This window comes from Bubalus bubalis, chromosome 5 (assembly GCF_019923935.1).
Source record: "Bubalus bubalis isolate 160015118507 breed Murrah chromosome 5, NDDB_SH_1, whole genome shotgun sequence".
Taxonomy (NCBI): Eukaryota; Metazoa; Chordata; class Mammalia; order Artiodactyla; family Bovidae; genus Bubalus; species Bubalus bubalis.
In genome coordinates, this window is record NC_059161.1 from 86,044,775 (window position 1) to 86,067,601 (window position 22,827).

General features: G+C 43.6%; 1 protein-coding gene and 1 long non-coding RNA gene across 4 annotated transcripts in view; one reads left to right on the forward strand and one right to left on the reverse strand.

Annotated features, from left to right (window-relative positions):
* The window catches only part of LOC102409929 (upstream-binding factor 1-like protein 1), a 90,141-nt gene that overhangs the window by 57,075 nt on the left and 10,239 nt on the right, over positions 1–22,827 (reverse strand). Inside the window, exon 4 of one of the 3 annotated variants that reach the window (XR_006641117.1) lies at positions 16,334–17,234. The exons of the other annotated variants lie outside the window; for them this stretch is intronic. The gene's annotated coding sequence lies outside the window, so the exon portion shown is untranslated. Of the gene's footprint in view, positions 1–16,333; positions 17,235–22,827 lie in introns of those variants that run through there. 3 annotated transcript variants of the gene reach the window in all.
* On the forward strand, positions 8,209–11,717 carry LOC123333761. The gene is made up of 3 exons (XR_006551282.2): positions 8,209–8,347; positions 10,071–10,422; positions 11,207–11,717. It is a non-coding gene; the product is annotated as an uncharacterized LOC123333761 (long non-coding RNA).

Here is a 22,827-nt window from a genome sequence, read left to right on the forward strand (position 1 = left end):
CCCTGGTGGTCCAGTGGTTAGGACTTTTCTCTTTTGGGGCTGAAATTCCAGGTTTGATCCCTGGTGGGGGAAGAAATTTTCACAACCTGTGCGGTGTGGCCAGAAAAGAAAAATGAAAACAGTAAGTTCAGGAGAGAGACAGAGAGAAAAGCTCTGTGCTTACCAGATTCCTGAACACGATGAACTTATCTCAAATCACCAGTCCCTAAAAGATTGCCTTTTGCTCCCGATAAGTTAGTTAATATTTAAGAAATGCATAATTCTGAAAGGATAGTAGTGGAACAGAAGCCAGAGATCATACAAAGCTGCAGGGGGTTTGCAAGTGATGCAGAGAGGTACTGCCAGGCCAAAATGAGACAGTCATTCTGGGTACTGACTTTCAGGAGGTGGTTAGAAGGACCTTGTCTTTGGGCAAATCACCTATATCACAACTTTAGCTCAGCTGTCACCCTGATTTCTCAGACCTAATTGCTTACTTTCTCCCCAGATGCCCAAGGATTGCTTTGACCCCCATCCAGCAGTAACTAACTGGCAGCTTACAGAGTCAGACTTGCCCCATCTGTCCCAGAGCCCAGCATGTGTCAGCTCAAAGGTCTGGATCTGAGTGGGGTCACCATGACGGACTTTAGTCCTGAGATCCTCCACGTTCTTCTGGAACAAGTTGCAGCCACCTTCCAGGAAATGAACTTAGACTGGTGTGGGTTCACAGAGTCCCAACATGAGTCCATCCTGTCTGCCCTGAGCCACTCTTAAAGCTTGGGACCTTCAATCTGTGTGGGAACGTCTTCTCTGGCCATCCTGGAAAAGCTTCTGAGTCACATTACTGGGTTGAGCAATTTAAGTGATCAGCTCAACGTGAATGGGAGAAGGAAAGATGATACTGCAGGGGTGCAGGACTGCAAGGGGAAATGCAGACTCTGGTTGGTGATGGGACCTTCATAGTCATGGGTTTATAGCATGACAAACATGAATTAATTTCCATAAGGAAATCTTGTATGCACATGTGGCATTACCCTTGGGTGGGGATTGGAAATAAATGGTCACAAATAATGAAACCCGCCTTGTATTTGTATCTAGTGCCCTTCATCATGCATTATCATGTTTGTCTGTTTTCACCTCAGGAATCTCCAAGTAGTGATGAAAGAAAACACACAAGATTACTATGCTCAGAAATCCCACTATTCCCACTAGTTCTCTCTTCTGTCTCAGATATCCACTACCTCCTAGCTTACTGTGGTGGCTGTTCAGTGGCTTACTGCACACACAGCAAGGGGAACATACTCAGTGGCCAAGGAGTCATTGGAGTGAAGAGCTCTATGTTAGGGTACCCATGACCCTGGACGCGAGCTGTCCTCAGGGTTCTCCTGGTGGGTCCATAGGTCTCAGTCCCTGACCTTTCTGTGCTAGGAAAGAGCTTCACCACACACGTCAAGACCCTCCATCCAAGAAGCAGCATCCACACTGCAGAGGAGCCCAGTCTCTTGTCCAACCGTCCCTGTCAAGTGTGTGTAGTGGTCCTCCTTGAATAAGCTATAGTAAAGACATACAGTAAAGTTATACAATTTCCTTTGAGCATAATACTAAAACCATACAGGAATATAGCAGGGCTTTAGTATTTCTAAGCCACATTAAGAAAATGCATCCTTTTGTGGGAGTAGGTCATGTCTTTGGGAGAGTGACATTATTCCTGTAACACCTACTGTCTCTCCCTATTCAGGGGAGAATTGTAGCATGTTTTATCATCAACATAATAACCTGTTGTCAAAAGCACTTCCTAAATACATCTTAGAATTCATAGTCAACTGTCTCTACACTCACTTCCACATCCTGAGATTTAAGCACCTGAAGATGGGGTACATTTATTCTAGAAAAATGTCCTAGAGTAACAGGATCTGAGCAGTTCAAGGCACGTTGGTCAAAAATGATGCATATATGCATTAGAAGGGATTATTATAGGAATGGATTCAAAGAGGCTACAGAGATGGAGGAGTCTCATGATCTGCTTTCTCTAAAGGAGAGGACCAGCACATCCACTTTGATAACTCAGGCCAATGCTTAGGACTGAAAATGGGGAAACTTGTGATGTAATTCCAAGCGGGAGGCTAAAGGCCTGAGAACCAGGGCACTACTTGAGTAAGTCCTGGAGTCTCATCTCAAGAGCCAGAAATGGCTATGCTCATGGGCAAGAAGAGAATGAAAGAGAAAAGACAATACCTTGTTCCATTGAGGACCCTAGGAATCAGATGAAACCCAACTGTGTAGGTGAGGGCGGATGTCTTCACTCATTTGATGGGTTTAAATGTTGCTCTCTTCCTGGAACATCATGTCAGAAACACCCACTATTAATGTCACATAAATTTAACTAACACAGAGACCATAAAGAAAGGACACCTAAATGAAGGCTCCTGCTGAAGATTCAAGAGCTGGTATTGTTGGCTCTGGGGATGGAGTGGATCTTGGGCTGGGGAGAGTACAGCAGTGGGTTACTATTCCCTTCTCCAAGGGATCTTCCTCATGCAGGGATCGAACCTGGATCTCCCACACTGTAGACAATGTCTTTACCATCTGAGCCACCAGGGAAGTCTTATCCTGTAAATCAGTAAGATGAAACATGTTGATGCCTTGTCCCTGGACCTGGTATGAGCTCAATAAATGAGTCCTTGTCTTCTTTTCCCTTGCTAGCAGACACCCCCAGGAGTCTTTGTTCCTCGGGCTTACACTATATTCATATGACAGGAAGGAAAGAAGGAGGGCTCAGCACTTACATGAGGCCATGAATGAATCAGAATTTCCCCAAGCTGCTTTAGTAGGCCTCACAGGAAGGGGCAGGAGTTGGTCATAGGAAAGATTCCCCTCCTCTCTGGGGACAGACATCCTGAGCCTCAGGACTCCTAAGTGACCTGCTGATACATCAGCCCAGAGGACATGAATTAATGTTGCAAGCAGGGCTGTGGGGTTCAACATCCTATAAATATCTGCAGTAATGTAAATGCATTTGTGCTGTGATTTATATAAACATAGAAGATATACATTGTCTTTTAAAATTATAAAGAACATTTAGTAAAAGGATGCATGTGGATTTCTATTTTTTTAATTTAAATATATTTATTTTAATTGGAGGCTAATTAGTTTATATTATTGTAGTGGTTTTGCCATACATTGACATGAATCTGCCATGGGTGTACATGTTTTCCCGATCTTGAACCCCTCTCCCACCTGCCTCCCCATACCATCCCACCAGATAATCCCAGCACACCAGCCCTGAGCACCCTGTCTCATGCATCAAACCTGGACTGGTGATTCACTACACATATGATAATATATATGTTTCAATGCAATTTTCCCAAATCATCCCACCCTCGCCCTCTCCCACAGAGTCCAAAAGACTGTTCTATACATCTGTGTCTCTTTTGCTGTCAAGCATATAGGGTTATTGTTACCACCTTTCTAGATTCCATATATATGCGTTAGTATACTGTATTGATGTTTTTCTTTCTGGCTTACTTCACTCTGTATAATAGGCTCCAGTTTCATCCACCTCATTAGAACTGATTAAAATGTATTCTTTTTAATGGCTGAGTAATATTCCATTGTGTATATGCACCACAGCTTTCTTATCTATTCATCTGTGGATAGACATCTAGGTTGCTTCCATGTCATGGCTATTATAAACAGTGCTGCGATGAACATTTGGGTACATGTATCTCTTTCAATTCTGGTTTTCTCAGTGTGTATGCCCAACAATGGGGTTGCTGGGTCATATGGCAGTTCTATTTCCAGTTTTTAAGGAATCTCCACACTGTTCTCCATAGTAGCTGTACTAGTTTGCATTCCCACCAACAGTGGAAGAGGGTTCCCTTTTCTCCACACCCTCTCCAGCATTTATTGCTTGTAGACTTTTGGATCACAGCCATTCTGACTGGTGTGAAATGGTACCTCATTGTGGTTTTGATTTGCATTTCGCTGATAATGAGTGATGTTGAGCATCTTTTCATGTGTTTGTTAGCCATCTGCATGTCTTCTTTGGAGAAATATCTGCTTAGTTCTTTGGCCCATTTTTTGACTGGATCGTTTATTTTTCTGAATTGAGCTGCAGGAGTTGCTTGTATATTTTTCAGATTAATTATTTGTCAGTTGCTTCGTTTGCTATTATTTTCTCCCATTCTGAAGGCTGTCTTTTCACCTTGCTTATAGTTTCCTTTGTTGTGCAAAAGCTTTTAAGTTTAATTAGGTCCCATTTGTTTATTTTTTTCTTTTATTTCCAATATTCTGGGATGTGGGTCATAGAGGATCCTGCTGTGATTTATGTGGGAGAGTGTTTTGCCTCTGTTTTCCTCTAGGAGTTTTACAGTTTCTGGTCTTACATTTAAATCTTTAATCCATTTTGAGTTTATTTTTGTGTATGGTGTTAGAAAGAGGCCACCATCACCCTAATACCAAAACCTGACAAAGATGCCACAAAAAAAGAAAACTACAGGCCAATATCACTGATGAACATAGATGCAAAAACCCTTAACAAAATTCTAGCAATCAGAATCCAACAGCACATTAAAAAGATCATACACCATGACCAAGTGGGCTTTATCCCAGGGATGAAAGGATTCTTCAATATCTACAAATCAATCAATGTAATTCACCACATTAACAAATTGAAAAATTAAAGCCATATGATTATCTCAATAGATGCAGAGAAAGCCTTTGATAAAATTCAATATCCATTTATGATAATAACTCTCCAGAAAGCAGGAATAGAAAGGAATGTACCTCAACATAATAAAACAAACCCACAGCAAACATTATCCTCAATGGTGAAAAATTGAAAGCATTTCCCCTAATGTCAGGAACAAGACAAGGGTGCCCACTTTCACCACTACTATTCAACATAGTTCTGGAAGTTTTGGCCACAGCAATCAGAGCAGAAAAGGAAATAAAAGGAATCCAAATTGGAAAAGAAGAAGTAAAACTCTCACTGTTTACAGATGACATGATCCTCTACATAGAAAACCCTAAAGACTCCACCAGAAAATTACTAGAGCTAATCAATGAATATAGTAAAGTTGCAGGATATAAACTCAACACACAGAAATCCCTTGCATTCCTATACACTAATAATGAGAAAATAGAAAGAGAAATTAAGGAAACAATTTCATTCACCATTGTAATGAAAAGAATAAAATACTTAGGAATATATCTACCTAAAGAAACTAAAGACCTATATATAGAACTATAAAACACTGGTGAAAGAAATCAAAGAGGACACTAATAGATAAGAAATATACCATGTTCATGGATAAGAAGAATCAATATAGTGAAAATGAGTATACTACCCAAAGCAATCTATAGATTCAATGCAATCCCTATCAAGATACCAACAGTATTTTTCACAGAGCTAGAACAAATAACTTCACAATTTGTGGAAATACAAAGAACCTCAAATATGCAAAGCAATCTTGAGAAAGAAGAATGGAACTGGAGGAATCAACCTGCCTGACTTCAGGCTCTACTACAAAGCCACAGTCATCAAGACAGTATGGTACTGGTACAAAGACAGAACTATAGATCAAAGGAACAAAATACAAAGCCCAGAGATAAACCCACGCATCTATGGACACCTTATCTTTGACAAAGGAAGCAAGAATATACAATGGAAAAAAGACAATCTCTTTAACAAGTGGTGCTGGGAAAACTGGTCAACCACTTGTAAAAGAATGAAACTTGAGTGGCAATCTAAATGAAAAGCATTTTTTATCTCATCTCCCAGAACTAACACTCAGCGATGTCCACCCTGATGGACACTTTGTGTCACACTCTCCTCTGATCATGTTCTAGTGCATTCCATTATCTCTATTCATCCTGCTAAGGAAGTAGAGTGTACTCTACTCTGCTTGACAGATGAGGAAAGATGGCTTTCAAGATCATGTGAATGTGATCCAGTCACAGTAAGAAAATGGCAGTTCTCAGCCTAGAATGAGATTGGGCATTCTGGATATTGAACTTTTATCACCTTTGGGCCAATCATTGACTTCTCCTCTGGAACTCACCTGCCACTTTGTTTTCCCTCATCTAATTGCTTGTCCCCCCCAACCCCCCCCCCGCCAGGTGCTTGAAGACCCCCTTGGACAACATCTCAATCACCAACTGTCTGCTTACAGAATCAGACCTGACCCATCTGTCCTGGTGTCCAAAAATCTGTCAGCTGAAGGGCCTGAATCTTAGTGGTGTTACCCTGACGGACTTTAGTCCCGAACTCCTTCAAGTTCTACTGGAGAAAGTTGCAGGCACTCTGGAAGAACTGGACTTAATCCTGTGTGGGATCACGGATGTCCACCTCATGGCCTTTCTGACCACCCTGAGCTGCTGCTCCCAGCTGAGTCCTCATCATGTGCAGAAACCTTATCTCCATGGCCGTCCTGGAGAGTCTCCTGCGTCATACTGACAGGCTCCCTGATTTAAATCTAGAGCTTTATCCGGCCCCTCAGGAGACTTACAGCTCTCTGGGTGTCCTTAATTTGGAGAGACTTGCTCAGATAAAGGCTGAGTTGAGGGTGATCCTTACAGACTTAGAACGTCCCAGGAAGATTTGGGTTAGCCCCAGCCCCTGTCCTCACTGTGGTGATGACATGTGTGGTCACCTGACTCCCAACACATAATTCTGTAATACACTGCCTAGTTGGTTGCTTCTCTCAGAAGCTTTCTTCTGGACACTTGAAAACTGAAATCTAGGACATACATCCATTATGAAGGGAAAACATAGCCCTGGTTTCTGATATTAGCTCAGTGTGATTGAGAAAACGTGATCCAGCAGGGGTGAAGGATTCCAAAAGGGCATGTTGACTTGTGGAATTGATGTGACTTTTTTAGAGATGTGTTTATAGAGTCAAATATGAAACTGAATTTCTGGAAGATTCAGTCTGAGACACACATGTTCCAGTTATTTCCGTATGCACAGTTGTAGAAATGATCAGAAATAAAGAGACCTTCAATGTACATGATAAATGCCGTCCTTGATATTATTCTGCGTTCTGTATTTTCATCTCATGGATCTCCAGTTACTGGTGGGGTGGAAGCACTCTGTTGCCCACAGTGGCCACCCTCAGTGTGCTGTGTGGATCTCAACTCTCTGGGAAAGAACAGCCTCCAAGGTGACAGTGTCTCCTCTGAGACTCTCTCTTTTCCTGTCTCTTTTCCTTGAAATTTATTGTATTTCTTTTAGTGGGTTTGGGTCTTCACTGTTGCTCCTGCTTTTCTCCAGATGGGGCAAGGGGGCTACTCTCTAGTCCTGGTGCGCACGCTTCTCATGCAGGTGGCTTCTCTTGTTGCAGAGAAAACTCTATAGAGTGCTCGACTTTCAGTAGTTTCGGCTCCCAGGATTTAGAGCACAGACTCAACAGTTGTGGCAAGCGGGTTTATGTGTCTCACGTCATGTAGGATCTTCCCAGACCAGGGATCAAACCCATGTCTCCTGCATTGGCAATCAGATTTTTTATGACTGAACCACAGGGAAGCCCTCTTTTACTATCACCCAACATAAAATATTTAAATTTACCTGTTTCTCAAAATATAAAAATGAAAAGGAAACCTTTATTTTCCATTCTTGGGATCATTCACGATGTCCCTTTAGGAATGCTCAGCTCCAAACTGTCCAGAACCACTCTTACTCTCACTGAGGTTTTGACCTGTCCACCTTCAGAGAAGGCTTGGCTTAGGCCTACAAAACCAATCACATCCCCCAAAGCTCTTCCCTTGCTGCCTGAACGGGCTCAGAATCTCCTGTGTTTCCTACATAACACCTGAGTGAAAATCTCATACAGGAATGAGTGTATTTTGTTTTCTTTGATGACAACACCACCGCTTTCCTGAGCTGTTTTAATTGAAGGACACTTTGCTAATTTTGACTTGAACAAAATTCCCCCAACAATGATTCTGTCAACTTTTGTTCTTTCTTGTCCAAGGGCAGGAATCAATAATCCCTTTCATGCTTGACCCATGAGACTATAACTGTCCATATTAGTAGAATACAGTCAATATTTGTGAAGTGAATCAGTGAATAGGTCCTTGATTACCTGACCACCCTATCACTCTCTGTTTGGTGATGTGTATATGATTCAATCAACTAATCTAGAGAAGTATGATGATCCAATCAGGGTCAATCCAATGGTCCCTCTGTAATCTAATCAGATATACTGTTCTGGTTTCGTTTGCAGCGGGGCAGAGGAGTGATAGAACAAGAAAGACATAAAATTCTCAAGCACTGGAGAAGAGGTGCAGAATTTCCTGGTTCTGGAGACATTAGAGGGGATCTCTACAGGATTTGAGGTCTGAGCACCCCACCAGGCACATTAGAGTAGTAAGTTACCACCTTCATATAAGGATGCTCTTTTCTTACTCAATTCAGGTCAGTCACTTCAGTTGTTTCTGACTAGTGGTTAGCTAATCTTGAAGGATGGCATGTATCCCTAGTGCAGGGAGAGTTATTAAAAAATCAGTTCTTTCCAATTAAGACATTTCAGGTTTAATTTTGCCTCTCAGTGTTGGTTTTGCCTTAACTCAAACATTTTAACTAGTGCTTTAACTTCTATCATTTTAAAACATCTTTTAAAGACATTTAAAGTATGTATTTAAAATACCTTTTGGGAATTTTATTTCATGAATTAAAATATACAATTCTTTCACAAATGGCATTCATGTTAGGGGTAACTGAGAATGGAGGCTGTGTTGGTCCACATGATTTTCCTCTTCTCATTGATTTAGGGCTTTAAATGATGCTCTGACATCATCCCCTCATAAAGACTGGAGTGAGTTTTCTGTCTTCCTGCTACCCACTTCCAGGTGGGACTTGGATTAATCCAAGCACTGTATGGAACTGAATGGGCTGGTGGTTGCCGTTCCTCCTCATTGGTACTTGTGAGAGGCTTGTTCTGAATCCAATAGGGAAAGAGCTATAGCTTTGTGCCCATTGAGGCCTGAATGGCATGTGGCCTAACTGAGGCACGTCCACCCTGCCAGAGCAGAGCCTTAGTCCTGAGTAGATTCCTCTGAAGGGTTGGGAGATTGTCTTAGGTCTGCTCCTGCTTGGCCTGACATGGATGATATGCTCACTGGCATTTACCACAGGATTCCTCCTGAAGCAGAGTCAGGATGAGTGTCTGGAACCCCCGTAGGCTCCTGGACCTGGAGAGAATGCACCTGCTCAGGGAAGATGCCTTGGTCTATTCTTATCTGGAGTTTCTGCCTAAGGAGCTCTTCCCACCCCTCTTCATGGATGCAACCCATGGGGGACACATCAAGACCTTGGGATCATGGTGCAAGCCTGTCCCTTTTGTCTGCCTGCCTCTGGAGGTATCCTTGCCCTGCCTCATGTGGTGCCCTAATGAGCAGGGCTGGAAGGTCTTGATGTCCTGCTGGCCCAGAAGGTTCACTCCAGGTGTACCAGATCCAGGTAGCTTGATAGGGTCCTGGGCACCCTGGAAGAGACCTCTGGGGTGGGCCAAGTGGGTGACCCATGGATGGACCTGAGGGCTCTGTGGGTGGCAGTGGAGAGGCTCAGAGGCCTTGACTCACAGTGCAAAATGCCTTCCTGACATGCAAGGGTGCCTGAGATGCAAGGAAGGTTGAGAGAACATGCACCATCCCCTTCCCATGAGGCTTAATCCTACTAGAAGTGGAGACCTGGAGAGGAGAGAGGGAGAAAGGGAGCTGGAGAACAGAGAGGCATAGAGGGGAGCTGACGAAGCAGCAGGTGAGGAGAGACATGTGAGGTAAACATATGGGTTGGTCTGTGGTCTATTTCTGAGTCTGTGGCTGCAGTCTGTGTGGATGGTAAGGCATTCCTGTCCATCTCCTGTTCCTCATAGGAGGTGCAAACCACAGGTGCTAGATTCACGAAATACTGGCCAGAATTTCTGGAGCATGTGGGCTGGAGCCAGCACTCAAGGGTGCTCACACTCAGGAATGGCACCAGTGGTGGAGCAGAGCTGAAGGACACACCAGGCCTTGGCTCCCTTAAAGGTATAAGTAAACCTTTGCTTGAAGGAAAGGACCCTGTATAATTTCCTCCCCTACCTCCCCAGGTGGGTGATGCAGAGAAAATCCTGAACACACCTGGGCTGTAAGAAGCTGACGATCTCTGCAATGTCCCCTGGACAGTATCACGACGGTCCTGAATATGGTGCAGCTAGACTGTATCCAGGAGGTGCGAGTGACCTGGATCTGGCATCTATCCATCCTGGCCACCTTTGCTCCTCTCCTGGGTCAGACGAGCAATGTGCAGAAACCCCGTCTCTCCCGCATTCACGATCTGCCCGTGAGGAGCAGCAGCAGGAAGTTGTTCGAATCCCCACTCAGTTTCTAAGTGGCACCGTCTCCAGTCTGTCTATCTGGACTCTCCCTCCTTGTCTGAACCTGCCTGGACCAGACGCTCAGGTGAGGGTGGACCGCTGCCTGGGAAACACTGATCACAACACTGGCATGTCAAGCACACGGGGTCCTTTGTGTTTCTATCCTGAGCTATGGTGTCACTTCACCTCGGAAATCAAGGGGGAGGAACAGACAACACACTAGAAATCTCTGGATGGGGCATTTGGATCCAGTGAGGGAAGGCATGGGTTCTTCCTTAGGAAGGGAAAGCTATGTCAGATGACTAAGAAAATAGGTATGTGAAGAGGGCATTAAAGAAGGGAAACCACCTCTGATGCAAGCAATTTGAAAGACAAGGTCTGAGTAATTCCCTGGTGGTCCAGTGGTTAGGACTCTTCTCTTTCGGGGTTGAAAGTCCAGGTTTGATCTCTGGTGAGGGAAGAATTTTCACAACCTGTGCAGTGTGGCCAGAAAGGAAAAATGAAAACAAAGTTCGGGAGAGAGACAGAAAAGCTCTGTGCTTACCAGATTCCTGAACACGATGAACTTGTCTCAAATCACCGGTCCCTAAAAGATTGCCTTTTGCTCCCGATAAGTTAGTTAATATTTAAGTTATGCATAATTCTGAGAGGATCATAGTGGAGCAGGAGCCAGAGAGCATCCAAAGCTGCAGGTGGTTTGCAGGAGATGCAGAGAGGTAGTGCCAGGCCAAAATGAGACAGGTCATTCTGGGTACTGACATTCAAGAGGTTGTTAGAAGGACCTTGTCTTAGAGCAAATCACCTATCTGACAAGTTTAGCTCAGTTTCCACTCTGAATTCTCAGACCTAATTGCTTGCTTTCTCCCCAGATGCCCGAGGACCCCCTTGGCCCACCCGGCAGTAACTAACTGGCAGCTTACAGAGTCGGACTTGCCCCATCTGTCCCAGAGCCCAAACATGTGTCAGCTCAAAGGCCTGGATCTGGGTGGGGTCACCATGACAGACTTTAGTCCTGAGATCCTCCACATTCTTCTGGAACAATTTGCAGCCACCCTACAGGAATTGAACTTAGAGCAGTTTGGAATCACAGAGTCCCAACGTGAGTCCATCCTGAGTGAGTCCATGCATCAGGACTGGAAAACCAATCCATGGTTTCAAACATCAGCTCAACATGAATGGAAAGGAAAGATGATACTGTGGGTTTGCAGGACTGCAAGGGGAAATGCAGACTCCGGTTGGCGATGGGACCTTCAGAGACATGGGTTTATAGCATAACAAACATGAATTAATTTCCTGCAAGGAAATCTTGTATGCACATTACCCTTGAGTAGTGATTGGAAATAAATGGTCACAAATAAAGAAACCTGCATTGTATATGTATCCGGTGCCCTTCACGATACATTATCGTGTTTGTCTGTCTTCACCTCTGGAATCTCCAGGTAGTGATGAAAGCAAACACACAGGATTGTTTATGCTCAGAAATCCCTTTATTCCCACTAGTTCTCTATTCTGTCTCGGACATCTGCTACCTCCTAGCTTACTGCAGTGGCTGTTCAGTGGCTTACTGCACACACAGCAAGGGGAACATGCTCAGTAGCCAAGGAGTCACTGGAGTGAAGAGCTCTAAATTAGGGCGCCAGCTGTCCTCAAGGTTCTCCTGGTGCGTCCGTAAGTCCCAGTCCCTGACCTTTCTGTGCTAGGAAAGGGCTTCACCACACATGTCAAGACCCTCCATCCTAGAAGCATCATCCACACTGCAGATGAGCCCAGTCTCTTGTCCTCACCAACCCATCCCTGTCAAGCGTGTGTATTGGTCCTCCTTGAATAAGCTATAGTAAAGACATACAGTAAAGTTATACAATTTCCTTTGAGCATAATACTAAAACCATACAGGCATATAGCATGGCTTTATTATTTCTAAGCCACATTAAGAAAATGCATCATTTTGTGGGAGTAGGTCATGTCTTTGGGAGAGTGACATTATTCCCGTAACACCTACTGTTTCTCCCTATTCAGAGAAGAATAGTAGCATGTTTGATCATTAACGTATCAGCCTGTTGTCAAAAATACTTCCTATATACATCTTAGAATTCATAATCAACTCTCACTTCCACATCCTGAGGTTTAAGCACCTGCAGTTGGGGTACATTTATTCTAGAAAAATGTCCTGGAGTAACAGGATCTGAGGAGTTCAAACCAATGCCAGTCAAGAATGCTGTGTATATGCATTAGAATGGATTATTATGAGAAGGGGTTCAAAGAGGCTACAGAGATGGAGGAGTCTCATGGTCTGCTCTCTCTAAAGGAGAGGACCAAAAAATCCACTTGATAACTCAGGCCAGTGCTTAGGACTGAAAATGGGGGGAGCTTGTGATGTAACTCCAAGTGGGAGGCTAAAGGCCTGAGAACCAAGGCACTACTCAGGTAGGTCCTGGAGTCTCATCTCAAGAGCCAGAAGTAGCTATGTTCACAGGCAAGAAGAGAATGAGGGAGAGAAGACAGTAACTTGTTCCGTTCAGGCTCCCAGGAATCGGATGAAACCCAACTGTGTAGGTGAGGGCGGATGTCCTCACTCATTTGATGGGTTTAAATGCTGCTCTATTCCTGGAACATCATCTCAGAAATACCCACTCTTATAATGTCACATAAATTTAACCAACACAGAGACCATAAACAAAGGGCACCCAAATGGAGGCTCCTGCTGAAGATTCAAGAGCTGGTATTGTTGGCTCTGGGGATGGAGTGGATCTTGGGCTGGGGGGAGTACAGTGGGTTGCTATTCCCTTCTCCAGGGGATCTTCCTCACCCAGGGATCGACCCCAGGTCTCCCACATTGTGGACAATTTCTTTACCATCTGAGCCACCAGGGAAGTCTTATCCTATAAATCAATAAGATGAAACATGTTAAGGCCTTGTCACTGAACCTGTTATAGAGTATGAGCTCAATAAATGAGTCTTTGCCTTCTTTTCCCTTGCTAGCAGACACTCAAAGGATTCCTCATTCCTCAGGCTTACTCTACATTCCTATAACAGGAAGGAAAGAAGGAAGGCTCAGCACGTACATGAGGCCATGAAAGAATCAGAATTCCCCTAAGCTGCTTTAGTAGCCATCAGAGGAAGGGACAAGAGTTGCTCATAGGAAAGATTCCCCTCCTCTCTGGGGACAGACATCCTGAGCCTTAGGACTCCTAGGAGACCTGCTGGTACATCAGCTCAGAGGACATGAATTAATGTTGCAAGCAGGGCTGTGGGGTTCAGCATCCTATAAACATCTGCTGTAAAGTAAATGCATTTGTGCTGTGATTTTTATAAACATAAGGACTTTCCCTTAGCTCAAATGGTAAAGAACCTACCTGAACTGCAGGAGAGCAGGGTTCGATCCCTGGGTCAGGAAGGTCCTCTGGAGAAGGGAATGACAAGCCACTCCAGTATTCTTGTCTGGAGAATCCCATGGACAGAGGAGCTTGTCAGGCTACAGTCCATGGGGTTGCAAAGAGTCGGATATGACTGAGCGACTAACACACATTATATAAACATAGAAGATATACACTGTCTTTTAAAATTATAAAGGAAATTTAGTGAAAGGATGCATGTGGATTTGGAGTCTCCAAAGAAAAATTTCATTAAAATGGATTTCAAAGATCATTCAAAAAATAGTTCCTTTAAAAATATTTAGAATAATATTTCAGAACTGGATTTCAATTATCCTTTTTAAGGTAGACTTTACATTGAAGAGCAATTTTGTGTTCAAAGTAAAATAGAAGACACGGTGCAGAGAGTTTCCACTAAATCCTTCTTCCTCCACATGCATTGCCTCCCCAGCTGTCAACATTCCACATTCTACTGGTATATTTGTTATAACTGATGGGCCCACATTGACATATCATCACCATGCAAAGTGGAGAGTTTATATGGTGCTTCCCTCTTGGTGTTGTGTGTTCTATGACTTCTACCAAGTATATAAGGACATTGTAAAATCACACAGAGTGTCTGCTCTGCCTGTTTATCCCTCCTCCACCTCTACCCCTGGAAAAAATACTGATTATTTCATTGTTCTCTGAGTCTACCTTTTTTAAAATGCCATGTGGTTGAGCTCACTGTATGTAGGCTTCTCAGATTGGTTCTTTCACTTAGTAATAGACATTGTGGTTTCCTCCATGACTTTTCATGGTTTAATACCATTTCATTGTCTGTATATATCACAGTTCATTGGCTCTTTCACCTACTAAAGGACAGCTTGGTTCCTTTCAAGCTTTGGCAATGAGGAATAAAGCTGCTCTAAGCTTCCATGTGCTTGTGTTTGCATGGAAAGAATGTTTCAAGTCATCTGAAAGGAGCAAAATTGCTGGATTGTAAAATACCAATATGTACTAATTTTTTTTTTCCTAACAAACTACCAAGTTAGATATTGTCCAATAAATGGTAAGGAACAATGTCCCTGTGGTCTCATAACTGATCACAGAGACTGGCAAGTCAGTAAATGGTTATAAATGCATGATCCATAGAAAACTTTATCATCAGCATTTGGTGAAATATTATTATCTACTAAAATGACAACTCGAGGTAAATCAATGCTAGGCCAGGTGCTAATACCACAAATATAAACATATAGAAGAAATAACTCTTCTGGTAAATACATATGTTCATGAAAATTACTTATGAAGGAAAACTCCATTTTTTACCATACTTTTTAGTTTTTCCCAAATAAAAACACTTTCTAATGCTACAGATAGAAGAAGCATCTCTCAGGAACTTCTTTCTCATAAGTGTTTGTGTATATATATGTATGTATGTATGTATGTGTGTATATATATATATATATACAAACATGTATATATGTATTATTATGCCATGAAAAGAAAGATATTCTACCATATTCCACAAAGCAGGATGAATTTCGAGGGCATTATGCTAAGTGAACTATGTCAGAGAAAGTAAATACTGTATATGCTTCTTTATCTGTGAAATCTAAATAACTGAGCTCCTCTTTCCCTTTCTTCATGTGAGCTGTTTAAACCCTGTCTCCATTTCTCCAATTCATTGTGTGCTTGCTCTAGATTTTCTAAAAGGATTATGGCTTTATTTTCAACACTGGTCATTGAAAAGAATCTGATAACAGAGAATATTCAATAAAATACAGAAAGTTGAGTGGAAATACAACAAAAATTCCCAGAACTTTGCAATCACCAGTGGTTTCATCTTAATGAAATTTCATCTTAATTAATCTTAATGAAATTTCATCTGGACATTTCAGCATGCTGATCATGATGCTCACAGATATGAATTTCCATATCTGTTAATATATCTGTTTCATTTTCCTGAGAGTGAGCAAGAAAAACAATAAAGTTCTGATGCTTGCTTCTTGGGTAGAAAGCTATGGCAAACCTGGTCAGCATATTAAAAAGCAGGGACACCATTTTGCCTACATCACTTTGTATAGTCAAGCTATGGTTTTTCCAGTAGCCATATACATGGCTATGTGAGAGCTGGACCATAAGACAAGTTGAGTGCTGAAGAACTGACTCTTTCAAATTGTAGTACTGGGGAAGACTCTTGAGAGTCCCTTGGACAGCAAGGAGATCAAACCCATCAATCCTAAAGGAAATCAGTCCTGAATATTCATTGGAAGGACTGATGCTGAAGCTGAAGCTCCAGTATTTTGGTCATCTTATGTGAACAGCTGACTCATTGGCAAAGTCCCTGATACTGGGAAATATTGAGGGCAGAAGGAAAAGAGGACATCAGAGGATGAGATGGCTGGATGGTAACACCAGTGGAATGGACATGAAATTGGGCAAACTCTGGGAGACAGTGATGAACAGGAAAGCCAAAGAAATAAGCAAAGGACTAAGAGGTGCTCTTAACAGAAGAAAGAATGTGCAGGAATTGTAAGGTTTCCGATCATAGACAACACAGTGCTTTTTTTAAAAATCAATAACTGGAGATTGCTGAGGTATAAGCTGAAAAAGAGAGTACTAAATCAGGGAAGGCAGCAGTTGGTTTTCAACAGGAGTTTCTTTATTTACGGCAATTGCTTTAGAAGCATCTACCCAGGGAAAATTTCAACATGTGGATCTCAAACCCACATGCAGCTCCAAAAATTGAAGTGCATATTTGATTGTATGAATACATATCCCCAAAAGTTTCAACACCTCCCAGAGTCTACATTTCCCATTGCAATCCAGCATCCCCACAGGATCGTCTTTCCTTTCCCTTCACGTTAAGATGATGTCTGAAGCCATCGATTGGTTTTCCATTCCTGATGCATCTGCTGCCTAGATTTTAATTTGAAGGTGACCAGAAGTAAACTTTGACAGATGCATCCAACTAGGCAGGAGTGAAACAGTGGTACAGAAAGGGCTCCTCAAGATCGAATGTCTTATTGCCCCAGTGAGGACACAGGCTGGAGCTAAGCCAGATGGACCTTGGATGTCATAAATCCCACAAAATCTCAATGAGTTTATCTTGAAGCTGGACGAGTCAGCCCAGGTGGAGGGCTCCATGAGGGCTGCTGCTCTCCTGAGGGGTAGGATCAAACTCCTCACTTAATTTGCTCAGCCCAGTGGTGTGACTCAGAAGCTTCTCCAGGATGGTCAGAGAGGATATTCCCACACAGACTGAAGGTCACAAGCTTGAACAGCGGCTCAGGGCAGACGGAATGGACTCACATTTGGATTCTGTGATCCCACACCACTCTAAGTTCATTCCTGGAGGGTGGCTGTAACTTGTTCCAGAAGAATGTGGAGGATCTCAGGACTAAAGTCTGTCATGGTGACCACACTCAGATCCAGGCCTTTGAGCTGACACATGTTTGGGCTCCAGGACAGATGGGGCAAGTCTGACTCTGTAAGCTGCCAGTTAGTTACTGCCAGGTGGGCCAAGGGGGTCCTTGGGCATCTGGGGAGAAAGCAAACAATTAAGTCTGAGAATTCAGGGTTACAGCTGAGCTAAACTTGTCAGATAGGTGATTTGCCCTAAGACAAGATCCTTCTAACCACCTCCTGAAGGTCAGTACCCAGAATGACCCATCTCATTTTGGCCTGGCACTACCTCTCTGCATCTCCTGCAAACCACCTGCAGCTTTGGATGATCTCTGGCTCCTGCTCCACTATGATCCTCTCAGAATTATGCATAACTTAAATATTAACTAACTTATTGGGAGCAATAAGTTTCAAATCCCTTATGATTATACAGTGGAAGTGAGAAATAGATTTAAGGACCTAGATCTGATAGATAGAGTGCCTGATGAACTATGGACTGAGGTTCGTGACATTGTACAGGAGACAGGGATCAAGACCATCCCCCTGGAAAAGAAATGCAAAAAAGCAAAATGGCTGTCTGGGGAGGCCTTACAAATAGCTGTGAAAGAAGAGAAGTGAAAAGCAAAGGAGAAAAGGAAAGATATAAACATCTGAATGCAGAGTTCCAAAGAATAGCAAGAAGAGATAAGAAAGCCTTCTTCAGCAATCATTGCAAAGAAATAGAGGAAAACAACAGAATGGGAAAGACTAGAGATCTCTTCAAGAAAATCAGAGATACCAAAGGAACATTTCATGCAAAGATGGGCTCGATAAAGGACAGAAATGGTATGGACCTAACAGAAGCAGAAGATATTAAGAAGAGGTGGCAAGAATACACAGAAGAACTGTACAAAAAAGATCTTCATGACCCAGATAATCACGATGGTGTGATCACTGACCTAGAGCCAGACATCCTGGAATGTGAAGTCAAGTGGGCCTTAGAAAGCATCACTATGAACAAAGCTAGTGGAGGTGATGGAATTCCAGTTGAGCTATTTCAAATCCTGAAAGATGATGCTGTGAAAGTGCTGCACTTAATATGCCAGCAAATTTGGAAAACTCAGCAGTGTTAACAGGACTGGAAAAGGTCAGTTTTCATTCCAATCCCATAGAAAGGCAATGCCAAAGAATGCTCAAACTACCACACAATTGCACTCATCTCACACGCACTAGTAAAGTAATGCTCAAAATTCTCCAAGCCAGGCTTCAGCAATATGTGAACCATGAAATTCCTGATGTTCAAGCTGGTTTTAGAAAAGGCAGAGGAACCAGACATCAAATTGCCAACATCTGCTGGATCATGGAAAAAGCAAGAGAGTTCCAGAAAAGCATCTATTTCTGCTTTATTGACTACGCCAAAGCCTTTGACTGTGTGGATCATAATAAACTGTGGAAAATTCTGAAAGAGATGGGAATACCAGACCACCTGATCTGCCTCTTGAGAAATTTGTATGCAAGTCAGGAAGCAACAGTTAGAACTGGACATGGAACAACAGACTGGTTCCAAATAGGAAAAGGAGTTTGTCAAGGCTGTATATTGTCACCGTGCTTATTTAACTTATATGCAGAGTACATCATGAGAAATGCTGGACTGGAAGAAACACAAGCTGGAATCAAGATTGCCAGGAGAAATATCAATAACCTCAGATATGCAGATGACACCACCCTTGTGGCAGAAAGTGAAGAGGAACTCAAAAGCCTCTTGATGAAAGTGAAAGTGGAGCTTACAGCTCAACATTCAGAAAACGAAAATCATGGCATCGGGTCCCATCACTTCATGGGAAATAGATGGGGAAACAGTGGAAACAGTGTCAGACTTTATTTTTCTGGGCTCCAAAATCGCTGCAGATGGTGACTGCAGCCATGAAATTAAAAGACGCTTACTCCTTGGAAGGAAAGTTATGACCAACCTAGATAGCATATTCAAAAGCAGAGACATTACTTTGCCAACAAAGGTCCGTCTAGTCAAGGCTATGGTTTTTCCAGTGGTCATGTATGGATGTGAGAGTTGGACTGTGAAGAAGGCTGAGCGCCGAAGAATTGATGCTTTTGAACTGTGGTGTTGGAGAAGACTCTTGAGAGTCCCTTGGACTGCAAGGAGATCCAACCAGTCCATTCTGTAGGAGATAAGCCCTGGGATTTCTTTGGAAGGAATGATGCTAAAGCTGAAACTCCAGTACTTTGGCCACCTCATGCGAAGAGTTGACTCACTGGAAAAGACTCTGATGCTGGGAGGGATTGGGGGCAAGAGGAGAAGGGGACGACAGAGGATGAGATGGCTGGATGCATCACTGACTCGATGGACGTGAATCTCAGTGAACTCCAGGAGTTGGTGATGGACAGGGAGGCCTGGTGTGCTGTGATTCATGGGGTCGAAAAGAGTCGGACACGACTGAGCGTCTGATCTGATCTGATTGGGAGCAAAAGGCACCCTTTTAGGGACTGGTGATTTGAGACAAGTTCATTGTGTTCAGGAATCTGGTAAGCACAGAGCTTTTCTCTCTGTCTCTCTCCTGAACTTACTGTTTTCATTTTTCTTTTCTGTGCACACTGCAGAGGTTGTGAAAATTCTTCCTTCACCAGGGATCAAACCTGGACTTTCAGCCCCAAAAGAGAAGAGTCCTAACTACTGGACCAACATGGAATTCCTCAGACCTTTTGTTTCAGATTACTTGAGTCTGAGGTGGTGTCTATTCTTTAATGCCCTCTTCACTTACCTATTTTCTTAGTCATCTGACATAGCTTTCCCTTCCTAAGGAAGAACCCATGCCTTCCCTCACTGGATCCAAATGCTCCATCCAGAGATTTCTAGTGTGTTGTCTGCTCCTCCCCCTTGATTTCCAAGGTGAAGTGACACCACAGCTCAGGACAGAAACACAAAGGACCCCGTGTGCTTGACATGCCAGTGTTGTGTTCACTGTTTCCCAGGCAGCGGTCCACCCTCACCTGAGCATCTGGTCCAGGCAGGTTCAGACAAGGAGGGAGAGTCCAGATAGACAGACTGGAGATGATGCCGCTTAGAAACTGAGTGGGGAATCGAACAACTTCCAGTTGCTGCTTCTCACGGGCAGACTGTGAATGCGGGAGAGACTGGGTCTTTGCGCATTGCTCGTCTGACCCAGGAGAGGAGCAATGGTGGCCAGGATGGACAGATGCCAGATCCAGGTCACTTGCACCTCCTGGATACAGTCCAGCTGCACCATGTTCAGGACCTTTGTGATACTGTCCAGGGCCACTGTAGAGATCATGAACTTTTTACAGCACAGGTGTGTGCAGTGTTTTCTTTAGTCAAAGCAGTGGTTTTTCTAGTAGTCATCTATGGATGTGAGAGTTGGATCATAAAGAAGGCTGAGCACTGAAGAACTGATGCTTTCAAACTGTGGTGCTTGAGAAGACTCTTGAGATTCCCTTGAACTGCAAGGAGATCAAACCAGTCAATCCAAAAGGAAATCAACCCTGAATATTCATTGTAAGCACTGATGCTGAAGTTGAAACTCCGTTACCTTGGCCACCTGTTTGGAAGAGCTGACTCGTCACCAGTACACCCGTGGTCGCTTCATGTCAATGTACGGCAAACACCACTACAATATTTTAGTTAGCCTCCAATTAAAATAAATTAATTAATTTATAATAACTAAACATAAACACCGTTAAATATATACCATTATGCAAAAAAAAAAAACAAAAAAAAAACCTGATCCTGGGAAAGATTGAGGGCAGGAGGAGAAGGCGTCAACAAAGGATGAGATGGTTGGATGGCATCATCACTCAATGGACATGAATTTGAGCAAACTGTGGGAGATGGTGAAGGACAGAGAAGCCTGGCAAGCTGCATTCCATGGAGTCACAAATAGATGGACATTGACAGAGCAACTGAATAGCAACTCAGTTCTACTTCCAGTCATCTCCTAAGCTTTTGCTTAGGGTTAAATATTTCACTTGTCATTTCAGTAAACAAAGGATGTTGCCCTAAAAGGCCATTATCCACTGCAGCCCCCCCAAGACAGTGTGCCCTGAGGGGAATTCAAGGAGAGGAAAACAGGACAGTGTCCTGAGGGAGTTAAGATGCATATCATAAACATGACTTCAATAAGCCCAGACTCTTGCCTCTTTTCATAGAGAAAATCATGAAAAGGGACTTCCCTGGGGGCCTGTGGTTAAGAATTGTTTGGTCAGCACCTGGGATACAGGTTGGATCCCTGTCTAGGAAGACCCCACAGACTGTGGAGCAACTAAGCCCAAGCACCACGACTACTGAGCACCTGACTAGAGCCTGGGGGCCATGACCACTAATGCCCACACCCTGATCCCAGACTCTGCGATGAGACACCATCAAAAGGAGAAGTCAACACATTTCAGCTCGACAGTAGCCCCTGCTCGCCACAACCAGAAAAGGCTGCCCTCAGAGAGGAAGAGCCAGCACAGCCAAAATAAGCAAACAAATAAATAAGATTCTAAAAATAAATAAATAACAATTGTTTAAAAGCATGAAAATCATTAATTTGAAATGTATCAAGTTTATCATCCACAGTAATCTTTTGATGCTTTTTGAATGTTTTTTCTGCCCATGACCTTATGCACTCTGGTTCCCCTTAATACTTTTGAACAGTTCCTCAGAGCCACCTGAGAAGACACCTTTCTGGCTACAATCTTCTGTAAAATCACTGAATAAAGCATATTTGCCCTGTTTTAGTTTGTTCATTTTTTTGTCATTTGACCTGCTCTTCCAAGACCTTTTCCCAGCCCAGAGTGTCTTGTCCCCCACTCACCTGAGTTTCAGGGATTAGATGGAGATTGTAGACTAAAACAGGAGTCACCACCTGAAAGTAGAGTCATTTTATTTCATAGGAGTATTTAAGAGCCAAGCCCAAGCTTCCTCAGTGGCTCAGAGGGTAAAGAATCTTCCTGGAATGCGGAAGATCTGGGTTTGATCCCTAGGATGGGAAGATCTCCTGGAGGAGGAAAGGGCAGCCTGAGAATCTTGAGAGGTGAGCCCCTGACCCCGCTTGCCTCCTCCTGCTGCTGCCCCACACCTGTCCTTCTACAGGGAAGGGATCAGAAGTGCAGGCTGGGCAGGTTCTGGGAAGGAAGGTCTAATGACGTGGAGCAGCCGGGTCCCACAGCCAAAGGATCAGGGCCACTGGGTCAAAGGAGGCTGGTTTTAAGGAAAAGCTAATTCAGGTGGAGGGGTTACACATTTTTAGTTTTGAGGTTTTGATCAGTAAGAAAATCTCATGGACAGTTCACGGGATGCACACACATGGAAATGCTGCTGTCCACGTGCCTGCCCCACTTTGAAGGTAAGGAAGGGCCAGCTCCTCACTTCAGAGAGAAGGGCCAGAGACATCAGGGACTGACAGCTTTCTTTAAGGCAAGTCTCCTGCTGCTGCTGCTGCTGCTGCTGCTAAGTTGCTTTAGTCGTGTCCAACTCTGTGCAACCCCATAGACGGCAGCCCACCAGGCTCCGCCGTCCCTGGGATTCTCCAGGCAAGAACACTGGAGTGGGTTGCCATTTCCTTCTCCAATGCAGGAAAGTGAAAAGTGAAAGTGATGTTGCTCAGTCGTGTCCGACTCCTCGAGACCCCATGGACTGCAGCCCACCAGGCTTCTCCGTCCATGGGATTTTCTAGGCAAGAGTACTGGAGCCTTACCCAGCTCACTGCCTGAGTCCTGAGGGACAAGGTCACAGA